Below are 18,619 nucleotides of genomic sequence, written 5' to 3' on the forward strand. Positions count from 1 at the left end.
CCATAATGCCTGTCTGTGAACCATTACACTTGACACTACAGGGGACCGTGAACAGTATCCTCATCCGAGGAGTCCTAAAACAAATACACTAAGAAAATATCACAAAGGAGGGCTACTTGCACTGTCCACTTCACACTCTGCTAAGTCTCAAAAGTTAGATACCATGCATCTACCTACTAAATACTCTCCAGTATATAGACTTTACAGTTAACTCTCCCCACTAGTTATTTGGAAACGTAGGTACTCTGACCTGCACCAAAGGTAGAGGCTTACATCAGGCACTGGGAAAAATACAGTTTTGTTAAATTTGGACAGTTTTTTTATTCTCATCATGGACCCTGACTTACACTCACATACTTACACCTCACTAATTCCAATTTGTACTTTTGGTGAAGAGGGACACTTTCCCAAATGAGAGTTTAGATGAACATCTGGGTCTTTTGTTCCACCCAACAGGACAATTATATAGACCTGACCTGCATTTTAAAAGCTTCTTTCTTTTGGGAGATATCACTGACCATATATCTGTTCACAGCTGGTAATCTGCTTCCTACGCACTTAGCTAGCAAAGACGGGTAGCACAAACACCTCCCATGTCAGGAACATAAACCTCTTTGATGATGCTTGAGATGGCTTCCTCAAATCACTCTTCATAATCTTGGTCTAAGCCCTTCAGTTGTACTATCAAAAACTTTCCCCAGTGTGGGTTTTTCTAGGCTTCTGAGAGCATAATTTTTATTTTGATCCTACTCTTATCGCTCCCTGCCTCACAATCCTCTTAATGCCTTCACTGAGGCTTCAAGGATATGAAGAGTTGTCAATTCATTTAGTAGCTACCCCCTGAGCATACTGATGTACTTTCTTTCCACAGCAACTGAGGTCACCAAAGAATGGGTCACAGTTACCCACATGTACAGAGCAATTAGGGATGCCTGAGCTCCTGAAAGCTTGGGGATCTTTTCAGATTAAAAGACCGGTCCAGGCAGAGTTTCCCTATGACTGTGTGCAAGTGCAGCTCAGAGTAATTTAATCTTGGAGGCTCCTTCTTGTGCATACAACAGCTTAGTTTTTCTAACACAAAATTCCACAGATACCATGCTTTCCTCCAAAATGGGGCTTTGATGGGTATTTTAAAACTGCAAGAACACAAAGAGGCTCAGTGGTATTACTGACTGGGAACCCTTCCTGGCGCTATACAACCATTCAAGCAAAAATCATCTGAAATGACTGAAATGGTGGGTCTGATCTACCTCAGATGCCTCTAAAAAGTTTCTCTGATTATCATCCCTGAAAGCCCTTTGGGCCCCTGTTTTATTAGTACAACTAGCAGTCCGATGTCTGTTTTGCCTCTTTGTCAGCAGTACTCTCTGCTTGCTGAACAGACAGTTAATATTTCCTCTGTGTTTCTGGGCTGGACCCTGCCAGGCACAGAACATCCCCAACTCCTTCAGCTGACAGTGAATGCCGAAGGCATCAGCAACTTGCTCACATTTGGAAATCTCAGTAGATCACAAACTGAGCCAGCAGTTTCGGGGTTTGGTTTTCCTTTTTTTTTGTTCATCTGTCTCAGGAGTTACAAATGCACAAAGCATTCAAACACCTACTGCCATCAATGCCCAGCTCCCAACACTGCACAAACAGTCAGAGGAAGGCGCATGGAAAGCTGTGTGCTGTGGTTGGATGCACTGCTTCCCTGAGGCCAGCTCCCCAGGTAGCAGTGGCGGCACACAGTGGTGGCACCTGGCCTCCTGGGAAGGTCACGGGGCCTCTCGTGAGCTGTCAGCATGCAATATGGCCTGGGGAAAAAAATGCTATTACTGATAGCACCTTTGAAGATAGACTCAGTGGTCCAGCACAGGTGGCTATTGACTTTAAAAGCAATCAAAGGTCCAGGAAAAATTCTCACATGTATTTCAGGGCATTTCTGCTTTCACAGAAAAAATCTCATGAGTTTTATTCCAGTTTTTTGACATGTGGTTTACTCAGCAACTTCAAGCAAACACCTTGTGTTCAGAAACTCTGCTGCGTGCACTTCTGCACTTGCCAAAGCAGAGCGTGTGGCAGAATCACACATACGGAGGAAAAAGATGTCCATGACAGAAAGAAATTAAGATGGCTTTACTCTTTTAACACAACTGAGCTTGGTTTTCTTCTGTCATAAGTAATTTCCAAACACAGGTGGAATGCAAGTAACAATGTGAATAACATGAAGGACAAGTCAATGATAAATCAGCAGCAATACAAACTACAGCATGAAAATTATTGTTAATAATTACCTGCTAGGAAAAATATTACAGAGGGGGGAATACAGACTCAACATGGACTTGCTTAGCTAGACATCGTCATGAAACAATCTTACTTCTTGAATGCAATGATTGAAGAATATTGGATATCCAGTCCAATTATAAAATGGAATATAACAATTTTGTGTGTGTTTTAAAGGTGTCTCAGGGACTAAGTTTCCTTTACTTTTCAACACACAGATACGGTCCTAACAAACTGAATCAGCAAATGTGAATGTCGCACATCATAAATTCTGCAGCTCCACAAACTGCTGTTTCACTAGCAAAGACCCTCATCATCCCAGTGCTTACATGAGCAAGCAAAACATCATACCTGAGTACGCTGACATGCACACAGCCAAATGTGTATATAAATATCTGGGGGAGTGAGGCGTCTGGACCTGTATTCTGATAATGAATTGATCCTTTGGTTCATTACCAGAAAACAGGCTTGAAAGGGGGTTGGTGAACCTCAACAGTTGTTTCATAAAAAGAACCAGGGAGAAAAAAAAAAGTTTTCTTTGGCATTAAGGAGAGATTTCCTGTCCTATTCCATGATCTCACTAGTAAATGCTGTAGGCACACCCCACCCCCAAGCTCAGCGAGCCTGGCTTCAAATATCTTGGATTTGCTGCTTATTTTGTGAAAACAACTATTTCTATATAATTAATTAGAGCCTCCCGCCTCTTCCCTCTCCTCCCTGGATGGAACCTATTTATAGATCATGAGCTCACCAATCCCAGCCGACACAGCAACTCTTTGAGTAAAAACGGACAGAAAGACAAAACTTTTTCTGTTTACTCGATATTCCAAACATTCTTATTTTTTCTCTCTCTTTCTCACTCGTAAATGTTTATCTTAACTGGCAAAAAGCTAGCACAGCAGATTTTTAAAGCACACCATCTCAGAAGGTGAAGAAGCAGCAGAAATTGTTTGCTCAGCTCATGTAAGTGATTAAGCCCCAAAACACGTTTCAGAACCAGTCAACAAAACCAGTCCTGTTTTTGCTTTTCCCATCTTTTAAGGGACCTACAGGGCAGCTGGTGAAGGTATCAGGAGAAAGGGGGATTTGGTGTCACCCTGAGAAGTTTCACCTCCTTTGCTGCCACACTAACTCTCATTTTTAACCAACCAATCAGACTTACATTGGTTTTCACTGTACCATGCAAGCTAAATCTTTCTTTTCCCCAATTGCTGAGAACTGCTGAACTTAATTTTTTCAACGTATAGGAAATAATCCAGGGAACATCACCAAGATCCACCATACCCATAGAACTGCAGGTCAGCTGTCCCTCGTTCATCACAAGGTTGCCGCATTTCAACTACACTGTTTGGTCAGGCCTGAGTGTATGACCCTTTCCATATGTGTTAATGTATGCCTATGCATACTCTACCAGCAGAGCAGGAACAGCTTAAAGGTCAGAATTCCACCTTCTCACACAACAACGCTCATCCACTGCAGCTCCCTCGGGCATGACCTGGCTGTTATTAATGACATAAGGAATACCCTTTAAATTTGGGCGCAGTCGGCCATATGAATAAGCCACACAGAGCTTGTTATTTAGGATAAACTGTTAGATTGTATAGGATGGTAGCCTATTTTACAGTGGTGGATGACCAGTGTTTGCAGTGGAGTTGTCCAGGTGAGTAACAGCTGGAGACACTGGACTTTCCCTGTGATGTCTTTATCATGTCTCATAAAAGTTTGGAATACAGATGAGAGCCTTTTTCTTGCTTTTACATCCTTTCCACAGACAATAGTACAAAAGAAATCACAGAGGAAAATAGTTCTCAGACGAGCAAATATGTATTTTTTTGGAATCTGGCTCTTAATGACAAGTTTGCATTTCTGAGGCCACCCCTCCCCCCTGCAGCAGCAGTTAGTATCTCAGAAGTGACATCATTGCTGACACCATCAGTCTGGGAATTCACGCTGGGGCTCTGGCCCCTGCAGTTACCTCCATGCCCCAGGAAAGATGTGTTAGCTCAGGCTTGGCACTCACACCTCTTTACTCAGTGCAGGGGGCTGACGGTCCAGTGTGGATAACCTCAGGCTTCTGAAGGCCTCTCTAACTCCTGAACACAATACAAACCAAACGTTTTCTCATGGCCAGAAAGCTCAAGCTGCCTTTTCCCTCCCATCCCCACAAGCCTCTAATGCTTCCTAGAGCACACTGGGGAGGATCCACCTGAGCTGAAAGGCTGCAAGGAGGAGGCCAGCAGCTACCTTGACTGCAGGCACTGGAAACTTCTCAAGAAAGCCTCGTCACACCATCTTCTGGGTGTTTTGCTATCTGCGGCTTTGGAGGAGCACACAAGGCATGAGAGCTTCCCCAACCACTTTCTGCCAACAGTCCTCCTTGCTTTTAAATCCTGTCTCAGGCTGGGGGTGGCTTTGGGATGGGATTAGCCTGCTTCCCTGAAGGAATGATCCAGGAAATATTGAAGGAGTAACAGCCTTAAAGTTAGTTCATTCATTTTCTACCAAAAAAGGAAGAGCATTCTTTTTGCAGGAAGGATTCAGATTAAATCTTCTGTCCCTTGCAGTACTTAAGCAAAACGCACCTTGAGCAGGTCATGGCAGGGAACCCCACTTGCACTTGGATCCCCTTCTAATTTCTCCCTCCTGCAAATTGACCTTCTCTTTTGTCCTTCCTTCCTTTAAAGGATGCTAAGCAATGACAAGGTACTTCTAACAAGATGACGTCATTTAAGACTGTATGATGATCACCTGTCTCTTGAGAGTGGCCTTTCTTGTTCATTGTGCCACTTCTCCTTTTCAGGGAACCAAGACAAGCGAGGACAAAAGGGCTGCCTGCTTGTAGGATGGTGCAGTTACTGTCAATCCACAATTTAAAAAGTACTAAAAATGCAGAGTAGTGAAGCATCAAGCTTTGAATACAAGACAGTTTTGCAAGCTTGACTTACCTACTGAAGAGTTTAATGTAATTCATGTCTATCATCACCAAGAAATTACTACCTTTCGAAGCCTATATGAATTCACGTTTAATAAAAGCAAACAAAAGCCATTCCAGTGATCCAGTTTTCACCTGTCCCTTGTAATCCTTACTAAAGAATCAGGCTTATAACTTCTATTAAGACACAAGTGCCTTTCACATGACAAGTACTTTCTATAGTGGAAAATGTAATTATTGCTTGGAATAGAAAGAGAAAAAATTCCTTTGCTTGGAACTCTCTGGCTAAAACAATAAACAGGCTCCTTTGCTCTTGCTCTTTTTTGCATGCAGCATTTCAAAACTATGTACAGTCACTGGGGAAAAAAGAAAGGAAGGAGAAAGAAAGAAAGAAAAGCTAACATCAGACTTCATTTGAGGTCTACGGCTCATACTCCTTTCCAGCTGAGGCAGACATACAAAAGTGGGATTAACCCATTGGCTCCATTTATGACCATAACCTAATCATTTTTATTTTCTCCTCCATAAGCAGTTCAGATGAGAAATGGGAGAAAGGATGACATGACTGTAATAGATGTCATGACACGATATCAGGTACCTTCACAGATGTCTGACCTTGCAGATATTTCCAAAATATATATTGGTCCTGTTGCTATACTCCTTGACCTATAAATCCATATGGATGCATTTATGGCTGCTGCATTAAAATAACAAAAAACAAAATGCAAAAATCAGAGAGGGTAATATAAAGCTACGACTTTTTTTTTTTCCTCTTCGTCAAAGAGCTAACACAACTGGAAACACTAATCATTGAACTTTTAGAAGTTCTGACTATTCCATTAATTCCACCAAAAGTTTATTTTTGATAAAAAAAACTAGACTGCTCTGCCTTAGTTGGAGAAGGATTAGGGACATACAGGATCCCTGAGTTGACCCAGTGTTTTCAGAAATATTTATGTTTTCCATCTACTCATATTGTACCATTTTTTTAACAAATTCAGCTGCTTTCTTCCTTACACACACTGACACATACATGCACACATACATTGCCCCGTTCATTACAAAGGCACAAGGCAAAATAAAAAGGAAACTGTGTACTTGTAGCCAAGCAAAAGAAACTATTTCCTAGAGCCAAAAATCAGTAAAACACACACACACACTGCAAATGACCCGAACACAGTCACTTTACAGCAGGTATTTTGTACCCCGCAGAGGTTATTACCTTCAGCATATATTACAGTTGAGGAGCCAAGCATGTGCAGGTTACACTTGCATAGCAGGGTCTCTTCAGTAGATTTTTATACACACCATTTACTTTTGCATTAGTTTTCCAGCTTGATACTGAAAGGATGGCAACCTTTACTTCTAACATGAATTCTATTCACACAGATCATTTAATATTCTTATTTTTTAGGACCAGTGTCATGGGTTACGTAGCTGAGCTAAGCCACAGCCCAAGGCAGGGCCCACTATCCCTTTCTTAAGTGCCCCTGAGGGTTTGACAGAGCTGGTTGACTGACAGACCTGTCTGACTAGCCCTGCCTCTGCTACAGAGCCATCACTGAGCAGGGGAAAGACCATGGGAGCTGCGCTGTCAGTATGGGTGTCCAGGCCTAGCAACAGGGGAGTGCTGGATGGGAGCAAACTGAGTCAAAGGGCCTGCACCAGGGACTCAGGATCCTGGTGTCATTCCCGCTGCCCACTTTTTGCAACACAAATCTACCTGAAATACCTGAAATTCAGTGTCAGCAGGATCTAAATAAATTGGTGTGTAATGGTACAGAAGCACATCCCTGTATTTGTGTCATTTATTCCCTTTCAGTAGGAACTGCTTGCTTTTCAAGAACTGCTTACAGTTCAGCACATGCATAGGCAAAGCATGATTATCCTCACAGCCACACAGAGAGGCTGACGGGAAGATAATTACTCCATTCCAGCAACCTGCCTCCACAGTGGCCAAACTGGGTGCCTGGGGAAGGGTACAAGAGCAAGGCAAACATACAGGGCTATTTTCCCCAAAATATTCTCCCTGCCTCCAAACGTTTTTTGACCCAAAGATGCCCTGAGCCAGAGTTAATTGCTGTGTATTCCCTAACCATCTGTGGATTCCTTGTCAATGAACTTGCTTACCTCCCCCTCACTTTTTTAGCACCCACTTGCTCTGGTGGCAAGGAGTGCCACAGCCTGTCTGGACATGGTGTGAAGCACCCCTTTCTTTTGTTTGCTTCCTACCACAAGGCAGCAGGACAGCAGAAAAAATTCATTGCCCTCCCTAAGTCCATGCAGCTGATTTACTAAACATATTCCTCAGCTGCCATCTTAGGTAGCCACCTTAAAGAACAAATCTTTTGTTGCCATCACTTGAAATACTGTTTTTCATTTATTCCAAGAGATGTAGAGCTCTGCTTTCTAAAGGCATACAGTGTCATTTCCTGGCATGGTGCGAGAAACAGCCTTTTGCATCCAACAACAGGACAACGAGTAAACAGGAATATAAGTAACTAGGAAGCAAGCTGGCCTGCTGAACTCCCACCATCCACCGGGCAAATGGAAAATGGACTCGGCAACCTCCTCTTCATTTCATAGAATCATAAAGGTTGGAAAAGATCTCTAAGATCATCAAGTCCAACCGTCAACCCAACACCACTGAGCACTGGCCTGGATGCTCCTCTTCAGTGGAATCCCAGCACTGGCTGCAAGTGCCACATCATTAAGAACAGTCCCTGAGGTATTAATGCAGCCAAAAACAAAGCTGGAAACTCAGATTAAATCTAATCTAAAACCCAGCTCCTCCATGTACTTGCACCTTTGCACCTTATTTGAGAATTTGTACCTTTATTGGCCTAGTCCAACTATTCTGCCAAACAGCCATGCATAGATGACCACTGGACCATGAACCGTGATAGGAAATTCCATGCAGACCAACCCTTGCAAAAGAGACACTTAAAAAAAGGTTGAACACAACATACATTTGTTTCTTCTCTGCATCCCTTGATTACAAGTCCCATCTGAAAAAGAAACCCGCTTTTGCAGGTTGGTGCACAACTGCCAGTCCTATGAATCGTGCATTGCCACAATATATTTCAAGTAAGAGCAAAGATTTTATGAAAAATGGAGCCTTAGGTGCAGAAAGGGGAAAAACCACGATCCACAGGTACCAAAATGTTGCAAAATGGTGTCTACTTAGTAATGAGCTATCAGTTTGCCAACCAAGATAAAACCTTTGCTAACAAAAATGTGAAGACACCCTTTGAAAACACTACACTGGCTAGTACATACACTAATATACTATTAAGCCTAAGGCAACTTCCACATACTTGCCACGTCCTTCCAGTTCCACACACAGAAACATAGCAAAGCCCTGAGGAAAATAAAGAGTAAGGGAAAAACAGGTGTCCTGACTCCATAGTGATATATTTAAAAAGCAACCATAAAAACTATTACACAAAAAATTGCCATGACACACACTCAGCTAAATTCAGCAGTAATCTAGACTGTGCTATTCCTAAAAAACCCTTTTATCTACAGAACTGCAGAAAATTTGTAGGCTTAAATGCCTGTCCAGACATAATGTGATTGCCCAGAAAAGAAAATTAGGTCTTGAGAGTCCAAAAAAAGCACGTCCAGAATTACAGATTGCATGTTCCTGTATTCTTCATACCATTACATGTACATATGCTGTTGTAATCTGGCAGCAGTGCATTGCATTTGATTACACCTTTATTTCAAAAGAATTGTGGATGTACATATATGGTTTTATGTGTTGGATTATTCCCTCATGATCAGTGCACAGAGATATTAAGCTTAATAACAACAGTGCATTCTCATGCGTGTGAGTCGATGCCCTCCAATAACCCATTAAAAAATCAGAGACAGGGAAACCGTTGGGAGGAGAAAGGGCTCTGGGGTAAGCTTTCCTTCATCTCACTGACACAGGTAGATGTATGTATATATGTGCTCACACACAGATGTATCAACTACTAAATCATGGTTGCACGGCAACATTAACAGGGTAATTGTTTCTTAATCATTACAGATAACCCATGGGTTATACAAATTATTCTATAATAACAAAAACATATCTTCAAAACGTGCTTCTCTTAAAATTAAAAGCAGAAAAAAAACCAGTGTCAGAAATCAAAGAAATGACCAGCATTCATTTCCTAGGGGTATTTCTGCAAGCACAGACAATATATGCCCACATGTACTGTAAGACAACCTTCTGTGTGTAAGGAATCAATTATACTTAATATTGGTGCATTCAACTGCAACATAGCTATTCGCTCTTAGTGTTATAATGAAAAGCTTAAATTCATAACGACTTTGGGAAATAAATTCAAATGTTATCAACCACACATAGTTCAATGAAAAAGCAAAAGGAGAACCTCACAAATAATAATAATAAAAAATTAAACCCAAACTGAACGAGGAAACACAATCAATAGAATCAAGCCTTACTCCCCACACCCTCCCCATCTTCCCTGTTTCTTCCCTGGTGGTAATTTTCAAGTGTAAAGAATAATATTAAGGTAATAACAATAATAATGAGTTTGGCACTGGGTATTTTCCTGGAATTAATAAACCTTAGCTCAACCTACAATCCCCAACAACCAAAGCCAAATGTGAAACCCCAGGAAATGCATTTTGCAAACACACACAGGTTGTGGGTTTTGGTTTTTCTCTTTCAGGAACTCAAATACAAGGCGCATCAGGGTTTTTTCCACAGAAAGACCTGATAAATACTACATATAACATAGGGACACTGTTGAAATGCAAAGGTATAATCCACTACCTACTGCACTGGGATACTGAAATAGTTATTTTTACAATATATATATATTATTTTTTTTTTAAACAAAAGGTTTGCAGTTCACTTGTAAGGCTTCACTTTAAAAGCTGCCGCTCTACTTTATAGAGCAGCTTTTTAGTGCGATCCTCCTTTTTCCCTTGCTAAGTGGAAATCAGTGTATTACTATTCTGAAGATGGTTACAGCCAAAAGTCAAGCGCAAGTTTTCTGGCCCCCTCCCAAAGGCAGGCTGTGAAAGCACAGCCAGCTGGGACCATGCCTGGCTCGGCATCCCCTGCAGCCTGCCTGGGCGGGAGGTCCACTGAGACAGCTGGGAGAGGGGGTCCCCTGCTCACCCCCAGAGCCTGCAACAGAGCCAGCTGAAACGCTTCTAGCTCTTCCTCCCCACCTTGCTCAGTGCCTCTGGTTTTGATGAAACACGACAGGAAGCTCCCTCTCTGGAAAAAACCAAACACCAAACCAAACAAAAAAAAGAAGCAGATTTGGGGCACAAAGGCCTCCTTTGGTGGGGCTTAACATGCTTGCTTCTGCTTATAGGAACACAGACTGATGCCAGCTGAACCCAGGGTTAAGTCACTGTCTGTCATCTGCTCCAGGAGGCGGGAGCCTGCCTTGCCTAGTTCCCTAGAAGAAATCAAGGCTCTCCTGAGAACTTTTCTACCATGTTTTTGAAGGAAGGGAGAGAGCAAAGAATAAGCAAGAAAGAGGGAAAGGTAACAGAAGGGAAAAGCTTGTGATTTGTTGAGCAGTGCTGGCCCTCCTTGGATTTTCAGCTAAAAACTCTTCACACCCTTACTCATCTTTTTGACTGTGCAGCTGGGCTTTTTAAGTCTTTCTACAGGCAAAACTGGTGTTGACTTCAGAGGGGTTATGCCTGAAGTATGACTGCAAGATCATGCCTTGTGCGTAATAAGATTAATTAAAGAGGGTTTCTTTTTTTATTTAAATCTTCTGTCAGCATCACAGGAGAAATCTGAACAACTAGGTGAAAGACAGAAATTGCCACCACTTCCAGCCACACAGCACTGCAACTACACCATCCCACAGGACTAAGCAACGTAAATACATATATATATGTATATATGTCTATTATACATATTATGTAAATATATATTTGTTTATTTATAGTGTAAACAAATATATATTAGTTTATAATTCTGTTGTATTTTGCACTTGGGTTATCATTTATTTTGTGGCACCATCTTGAGCTGCCTGTGTTAAAAGTGACCAGAAGAAATTCCTGCAAGAGCAGAATTGACCTTTCATACCAGAAACTCGATAAACTTTAAGCTTCAAGTTACAACAAAAAACAAACTTCCAACTCTTGCTGTAATGAAAGCCACCGAAAGCTGTGCAAAACAATTCTTACTTAAGTCTTTTGCAGAGGATGTCAAAGTTCAGACAATTTTAAGCTTCATCCTACGAACACAGGAGACAAACCCTGCCCCACAGATTTCTCACCTCAGACGCTGGCAAGTATCTCTTCACTGAGGTGAAGAGCAAAATATGATAATGAAGACAGACAGTGGGACACAGGAAAGTCACTGGTGATCTTTCTGTAGGGACACCATAGCCTTTAAATAAGCACACCCAAGACCAAATATATTGAGCTCGCTGTATATTGGGGTCTACCGTCTGCAAAGGGTTTTTCCCCTTTCTCCTAGCAATGCAGTTTATCAAGATAACAGTCTAGATTGGGGTGGCTGGATCTCAGCAAATGAGGCAGCCGAATCCCTTTTCCAAAGCCCTCTCCCGTGGCTGGCACTGATGGGACCACCGCAGTGGCTCCTGGCTCTGTGCAGCTCCTGAAGATGTGCAGGGGGAAGCAGCTTGGCCGGAGAGCTACAGGCCACACAGACACCAAAACAGGGTAGTCAGCTATCACCTGCGGCCCAGGGAGCTCTTCTCCATGATCTTGAGGAAGTGTCATAATTTCAGTGCTTTGAATCTCCTTTTCCCTCCATTATCTGGATGGAGACCAGGACCTCTGCTGGTGCCCAGCCATGGTGAAACCCCACCTTGGATGGTACACCAGCAGGTAGGTCAGGATTCACTGTAAACAGGCTTTGCTATAGCACAGGCCACCTTCTAGCCTCTATAAAAAGTACATCTCACACGACTGTATTAATCCACACAGCTGTTCTTCCTTTAGAAATCATTCCCCTCACTGCCCCAGGGGAAGAACAGGGCTATGCAGTCAGACAAAACCTCACTCAATAATCTGAGCCACACAAAGCATCCCAGGCTGTTCCTCAAAAGCACTATGTATATATACATAAACAGTCAAATTAAAGAGTCATGATGAGCTACCTCCAGGACAAACACTTTCCACATCATGTAACCCAGAGCACAGCCCCACCTGATCAGCATAAAGCTTCTTAGTGTATCTGGTCACATATGCTATTCCAGGATCATCAAGTCCTTAAAAACAGAGATGTTTGGTAATAGATTACTAATTGCGAGCTGCTTAAAAACAAACAACCCACTTCCAAAATCCTCACAAAAATTTATACCACATTTTTGTACTGCAAAATAACTTTTTATTCTGCCTAACCTCACCCAAAAGAAACAGGCATATCATAAAAAGTCCTGTCTTCTTGAAGCTGAAGCTTCTGCTGCTTTCTGTGGACACACTTGGGGTGATCCCCCACTGCAATTCATGGTTGCCCTGCAGGTAGCGTTTAAGATTGCAAAAACTTGGACTTCTAAAGCTAATTGGTATTAGCTGCATTTGATTTTGCAAAGCCGGAGTCATTTAGGCTTTTGGAACCTTATATTCTATCAACCTTCAATGAGATTTCTAAGTGTTAAGCTCCTCCTGAAAATGTGATTCAACAATCAAACTCACAGAGGCTCTTCCAACACTGAGCAGAAGTCCTGCAAAATCATGGCTTCTGAATCATTTATTCCAATCAGGATTTTGCCAAAAGACTTTAGGGATTTTTCACTGTATTCATCAAGCTAATTTGTTGGGAAAAATGAAAAAGAATTCTTTCAGATATACATGATAAATCAGAGTATAGGAGAAAAATTTACAAGACTCTGATCAGTACTAATTACACAACTAAACCAAGTCTCCAATGTCCATTCCCTGAATGTTGGAGTGATACATGAATCCCAAGTGGGAAGTCTGGATCAAAAGTCTAGCCTTCAATTCCTACCTGCTAAGAGCAGGGGAATATTAGATGGCTCTAACAGCCCCTGGCCTGAAAAAGGTGCTGCTCCTTATTTATCCCCAGGGAAGCATAGAAGTTGAGGTTTTCACTGAGCACTCTCAGAAAAACAAAATTAAAATAAACAATGATGTCAGATAGCTTCAACTGCACATATTTTTTCTTCCCAGTTAAGAAATTGGACAATTTGCTCCAGGGATGCAAAACATTTTGGTGCACTCTGGAGCAAAAGTTAAGCATTAGATTTGCAAAAATGGAGAGGCAGCATGTGGCATGGTTACTGCCACACTACTCATATTCCCAAGCACTGGCTATAAAAGGCCTCCTGGCAAAAGGGTTCAAATCCCCTCATGTAAGTGATATGTGGCTTGGGCAATCTTCCAGACGCACTTGTATCAGCGCAAGGGGTCACAGCTTCCACATTACTTGGCATCACTCCCCTCTGACCCTCTGGCAGAGCAGTTTACAGGAGCAAGTCTAACTCACTCCACGCAAAATCAGCTGGATTAAATCAAACCATTAATTTAAAAGGTCTCTGCTAACCAGCTGGATGTGAACTGAGACTGATCACGTCAACTTGTCTGCAAGCAGATCCAAAGGGGCCATAACTGCTGGAAAAAGAGACAAAATGAATACCCAGGACCTAAATATTCTTCCAGTTGCACAATGGGATCCAAAAAAGGGCACGTGTCTTTGGCTTTTGTGCCCTATCAGTACCCTGCCCCTGCCAGCCTTAAGACTCTTAGAAAGTATGAGCAGTATGGGAAACCAGTGTAAGAGAATTTCCAACTTGGAAAAAATTAAACTCTGCCTGCGTCTGCAGCTCTTCTGGGCAATCCCAGTCAAGAGACGCTGGCAAGTGCTCTGGGAGTGAGGAAGAACAAGTTCATATCCAAACTGCATGACCTCCCTGCTAACCCAGAAAGGGACAGTACTGCATTAGTCGTCAGAAGAAAAACCTCAGAGCCCATAAGCGGCATGACTCTGGTTATCGGCAACATTCACACTCAAGACCAAAGCTTCAGGTACACAGTCATAAAGGAATCATGGGAAATTGCTGCGCCTGAGGAAACTGTAACCTCACTGTTCACCCTGCCCTGGCCCGGCCCCACTAACTTCACTCAGCTGTTGCTTGCGAAAGCTGCTCTGAGAAGCAGCAGGAATGTTACACACAGCTGGCCTTGGATGCTGGGAGCCTGTCTGAAATTTAGGAACAATCTGCCGCTGGAAATGACAATCAGCAATGGGATTTCCTGACCTACTCTCTCCATAACCAGCGCTGAAATGGGGTTAGCTGACAGATTCCTGCTAGCCCTTGCAGAGCAGTGAGAGATTAATGCTGTACATATTGGGTTATTGCTGGTTGTTTTTACTATTATGTTATATATGCTATTTTTATACTACTGCTATAAAGTCTCATGTCATAGCTGAGCTGACTTAATAAAGATATAGGTCTGCCCTACACCATGTTAACTGCCACTGCCGGCAAGCTTCAGTGCTTTTTCTGCAACCATACTGAAAATACCCCTCTGCAGCTAACAAACGGTTAGCAAAGTGCCTATGCTGACAAGCATTTTCAGCAAAATATCACAAGCCAGGAGGCAATTCCAATAGATGTGAAATGGTGTAGAGATTAGTAGCAATAGCTTTTTATTCTTTTTCCAGACTCAGCACACAGCAGCACTCTGCATTCTTCTACAGGAAAGTGGTATCACCTCTGTTAAGTGGATTTTTTAGACTCTGAAATAGGATGCTTTCCTGAAGCTGAATTAAGATTATGGGACAATAAACTTTAAGATTAAAAAGAAGCTTTTTTAAATCTCTCCATCACAGAAGAGAGGACCAAAATTTCTTTGTCAACATAGTAAAGAAAAAAATGTTAGTGGACAGGTGTGGTGTCTTTCTCCCTCTCTCTTTTCTCCTTCTTAAAGAAAACATGATTAAATCTTTCTGTATTTCAAAAGGAACATTTTTCTTAGTGGACACATTTGAAATTCACTGGAGTGCACTACTTCCGTGCACTTGTAAAACAACCTGCTCTCACAGAGTGAGAGCTTGAAACTTTGCACAGGCGTTGTATCAATGACCAGTCTTCACCAATCCCTCAAAAACACACCCAGCCTCAGCCCAGTCCTGAAATGACTTTGTCATTTTACCTGAACGTTTATTTTAAATAAGCAATGTGATTTGTAACTGGCTTCTAAAATGTCATCTCAAACAGTTTAACCCCACCAAATTTAGGAGCTGAAAAATAAGTTTCGTAACAAAAGTGTTGTCATGCCCAATAAGAGGGACAATAACTGGCATAACTGTAAGGCAGGAAATGTAAACATAAAGGAAAAGAATGAGCACACTAAGCCACTGGAGACGAAAGCCACAGCTGTATCCTAAGTCTTCAGGAATTTTACCAGTTAACAAATTTGGTATTTTATAGTTACATGCCCATTTCCCCAGAAAAGTCCCCCTGTATTTAAAAAGGGTGAAGGGATGCGTTGAGTGCAGGATGACACCTTGGTGAAGACAGCCCCTTCAAAGGGCAGTAGTGGTGAGAGAGTTAAAAGCGCTACATGGAGTGCAGGCAGGAATGAGAAGTCAGACCGTGCCACATACTGTGCCTCCCAAGAGAAGGTCTGCCTGTCAGGAGCTACGGAAAGAAAACACTGGGCTTCATCCATGGAGACAGGGAGAACTGGCTGCAGCACAACAGGAAAATCAGACAGTGAAATAGGTGGAGTCTTCTAAGTATCAGTCGGTGAACGCTTTTTCACCTCACAGAGATGTGGCAAAGCCTTGTCAAGTATCACAGATCCACAAAATACCAGGTTGGAAGGGACCTCAAGGATCATCCGGTCCAACCTTTCTTGGCAAAAGCACGATGTAGACAAGATGGCCCAGCACCCTGTCCAGTCGAATCGTAAAAGTGTCCAGTGTTGGGGAATCTACCACTTCCCTGGGGAGATTATTCCAATGGCTGATTGTTCTCTAGGTAGTGTCTCTATCCACCACGTTTCATGAAATCTCAATCTCCAGAAAGGAAAGAGGGGCTCCTTCACTCAGACCCTTCACACAACACTACAATTCATCCCTGAGCTATGCCACCCTATTGCTTTTCAAACACAAGACGTGACATCTTGTCCCAATAACTCTATTGGAAAAAAACTGCATTAAACTTTTGCACTGCAGGTCTCATAACCAATACCACACTGACTCTGCTGGAAGTGTCCCCAGTGGGGACACAGGGAAAACACACAGGTGACTCACAACATCTTGAAAGGACTCCAGAGACAGGTTATGAAAACCAACCACACGATCATCGCTTTCAGAGGCACCTTGCAGAAAAAGGATCAAGCAACTGCATGGAAGAAACCCTTCTTTTCCACTTTAACATTAGTCATTAAAAGGCAGTTGCTGCTGAAAGTTTCCCACAACAAGGAGCTCTTTTGATTCCAAAATTGCTCCACTAAGGGAAATCTTAGGAGTCGTCATTTTTATTCAGGCTTTACATTCTGGATTTTTGCCTGGACGATGTTCAACCAGGAACAAAATCTATTTAAAGTACATGCACAGTACATATTATGCATAGATGTCAAGGGATGGGAGCAAGTTATGAAACATGGAGGCTGTGATATTTTACAAAAAAATTAGTGTTCAAAGAACTTAGGGAAAATGTAACTGAGGCTATGAGGTTGTAATCCAGTTTCCCAAATGGACAAATGGTGAGGCCAACAATATATTAGTTTGTCCTAAAGCAAAAGCTGTCTGTGAGGAAGTAAAATAGCCCAACACAACCCTGAGACTTGGATTTTCAAAACTGTTACTAAAATAATTATCAGGAAAAACCCAAATCATATCAAATCAATCACAAGAAGAGTGGAACAGCATGAATGATAGCAGACTATACCCTGATCCTGTTTGCAAGACCTAAAGGAGAAGGAAGCCTACATGCATCCTTGATGTGTGCTGTCTTTTTTTTTAAGACATGCTAGCTTCTATTAGCAGAAGACACACTGAGTAATGAGATAACCCTACAACAATGTCATCTCCTTCCAGAAACTGCTCCTTCTAAGCAGTATTCAGCACAGATGTTTCATGTCTACTATAGACCCAGGCTCAAGGTAAAATACCAAGGGAAACAGCACATAATCTGCAGCCTGTTCCCTCGCAGTGTTGGCCAAGAAGGACAAGGAAAGCAATTGGTGTTCCAGTTAATCTGTGTGTGTAAAATATTCAACATGTAAGCACAGAAAAAAAAAAAAACAAAACCAAAAACCCACAACAATCTTTTAAAAGAACATGCATTAAGCTTTGTTTCTTTTCCAGTGCAAAGGAATAGAAACCCTCCCACTGACTTCAATGGGAGCTGGGTCAGACCCTGAAAGTCTTCACATAGAACTTTCATTAAGGAGAAGTTATGTATTGGTGTAAGGCATCTCTATTCTGCTTTTTTCCTCTTGATAAACTGCACACTTGCAGCACATAATGCCTGAAAATGAAGACAATTTTCTGAGGCTTGCAACTGTATTAAACTTAATACTCAAAACTGAACACTAAGGGAATTAACATGTATAAGAAATGTTCATATTTTGTTTTATTATGTAATGAGTTAATTTAAGAGGTTTATAATAACAGAAATCTATCATAAAACATGACAAATAATGGCAAAATGTCATCGGTTCAGTGGATCACGTTAATCCCATACTTCACAACAGTTGTACTACTGTTTTTAATATTGCTGTTATGGCTTAAAAAGCAAAGCTCTAGCAGAGAGACAAACGACCGTGAAAGCAGGAACAAACAGACAGAACGTTGTAACAATTGTACAGCTCCCATTTTGCACAATTATTTTCACATTACTCACATTCAGACAGCTTTTGTGGTATCGAAGTATTTCAAACTAAATGTAAAGAGACTAAAACTCAAAATATTCACCTGACTCCATGCAGGTGAAATTAAAAGCACTTTTGAGCTCTTGTATCTAGTGATGTGCCCTGGCCACAACCCAAACTTGCACCAGGACATGAGGAAAGAACAGCCTTGTATCTTGGTTTCAACGAGGAGAAAACCTAGGAGACCAGGCCAGGAGATGACCAGGACTGCTGAGTACAGCATGGCACCACTCCAGCTAGAGGCACCCTTTGTATTTCAGCGCCATTTGGTACCCTACCAGTTTCCAAACCAGTCTCCCTCTACCTCTTAATACCTGAATACTTCAACCAAATGTTCTTGTTCATTAGTGCACCCCTAATAACAGTGCTGTGTCTTCTACAGAAACACAAAGGGTGTAATTTACACAGATCAAACCCACAAAAGAAAAAAAAAAAGTCAGTAAAAAGCCTGGAAGAAATTCAAGCCTAGCATAACTAGAAATAACTTTCAAATGTCTCAGCACTGTGGACCAGGCCACCCCGTCCCTACAACTTGCAATGAAATTGTCTTAAAGT

General features: G+C 42.0%; 1 protein-coding gene across 2 annotated transcripts in view; it reads right to left on the reverse strand.

Moving 5' to 3' along the window:
* Positions 1–18,619, reverse strand: part of ITGA9 (integrin subunit alpha 9) — a 225,199-nt gene that overhangs the window by 60,508 nt on the left and 146,072 nt on the right. The gene's annotated exons all lie outside the window — the stretch shown is intronic.

The sequence above is a fragment of the Phalacrocorax aristotelis genome, chromosome 2 (assembly GCF_949628215.1).
Source record: "Phalacrocorax aristotelis chromosome 2, bGulAri2.1, whole genome shotgun sequence".
Lineage (NCBI taxonomy): Eukaryota > Metazoa > Chordata > Aves > Suliformes > Phalacrocoracidae > Phalacrocorax > Phalacrocorax aristotelis.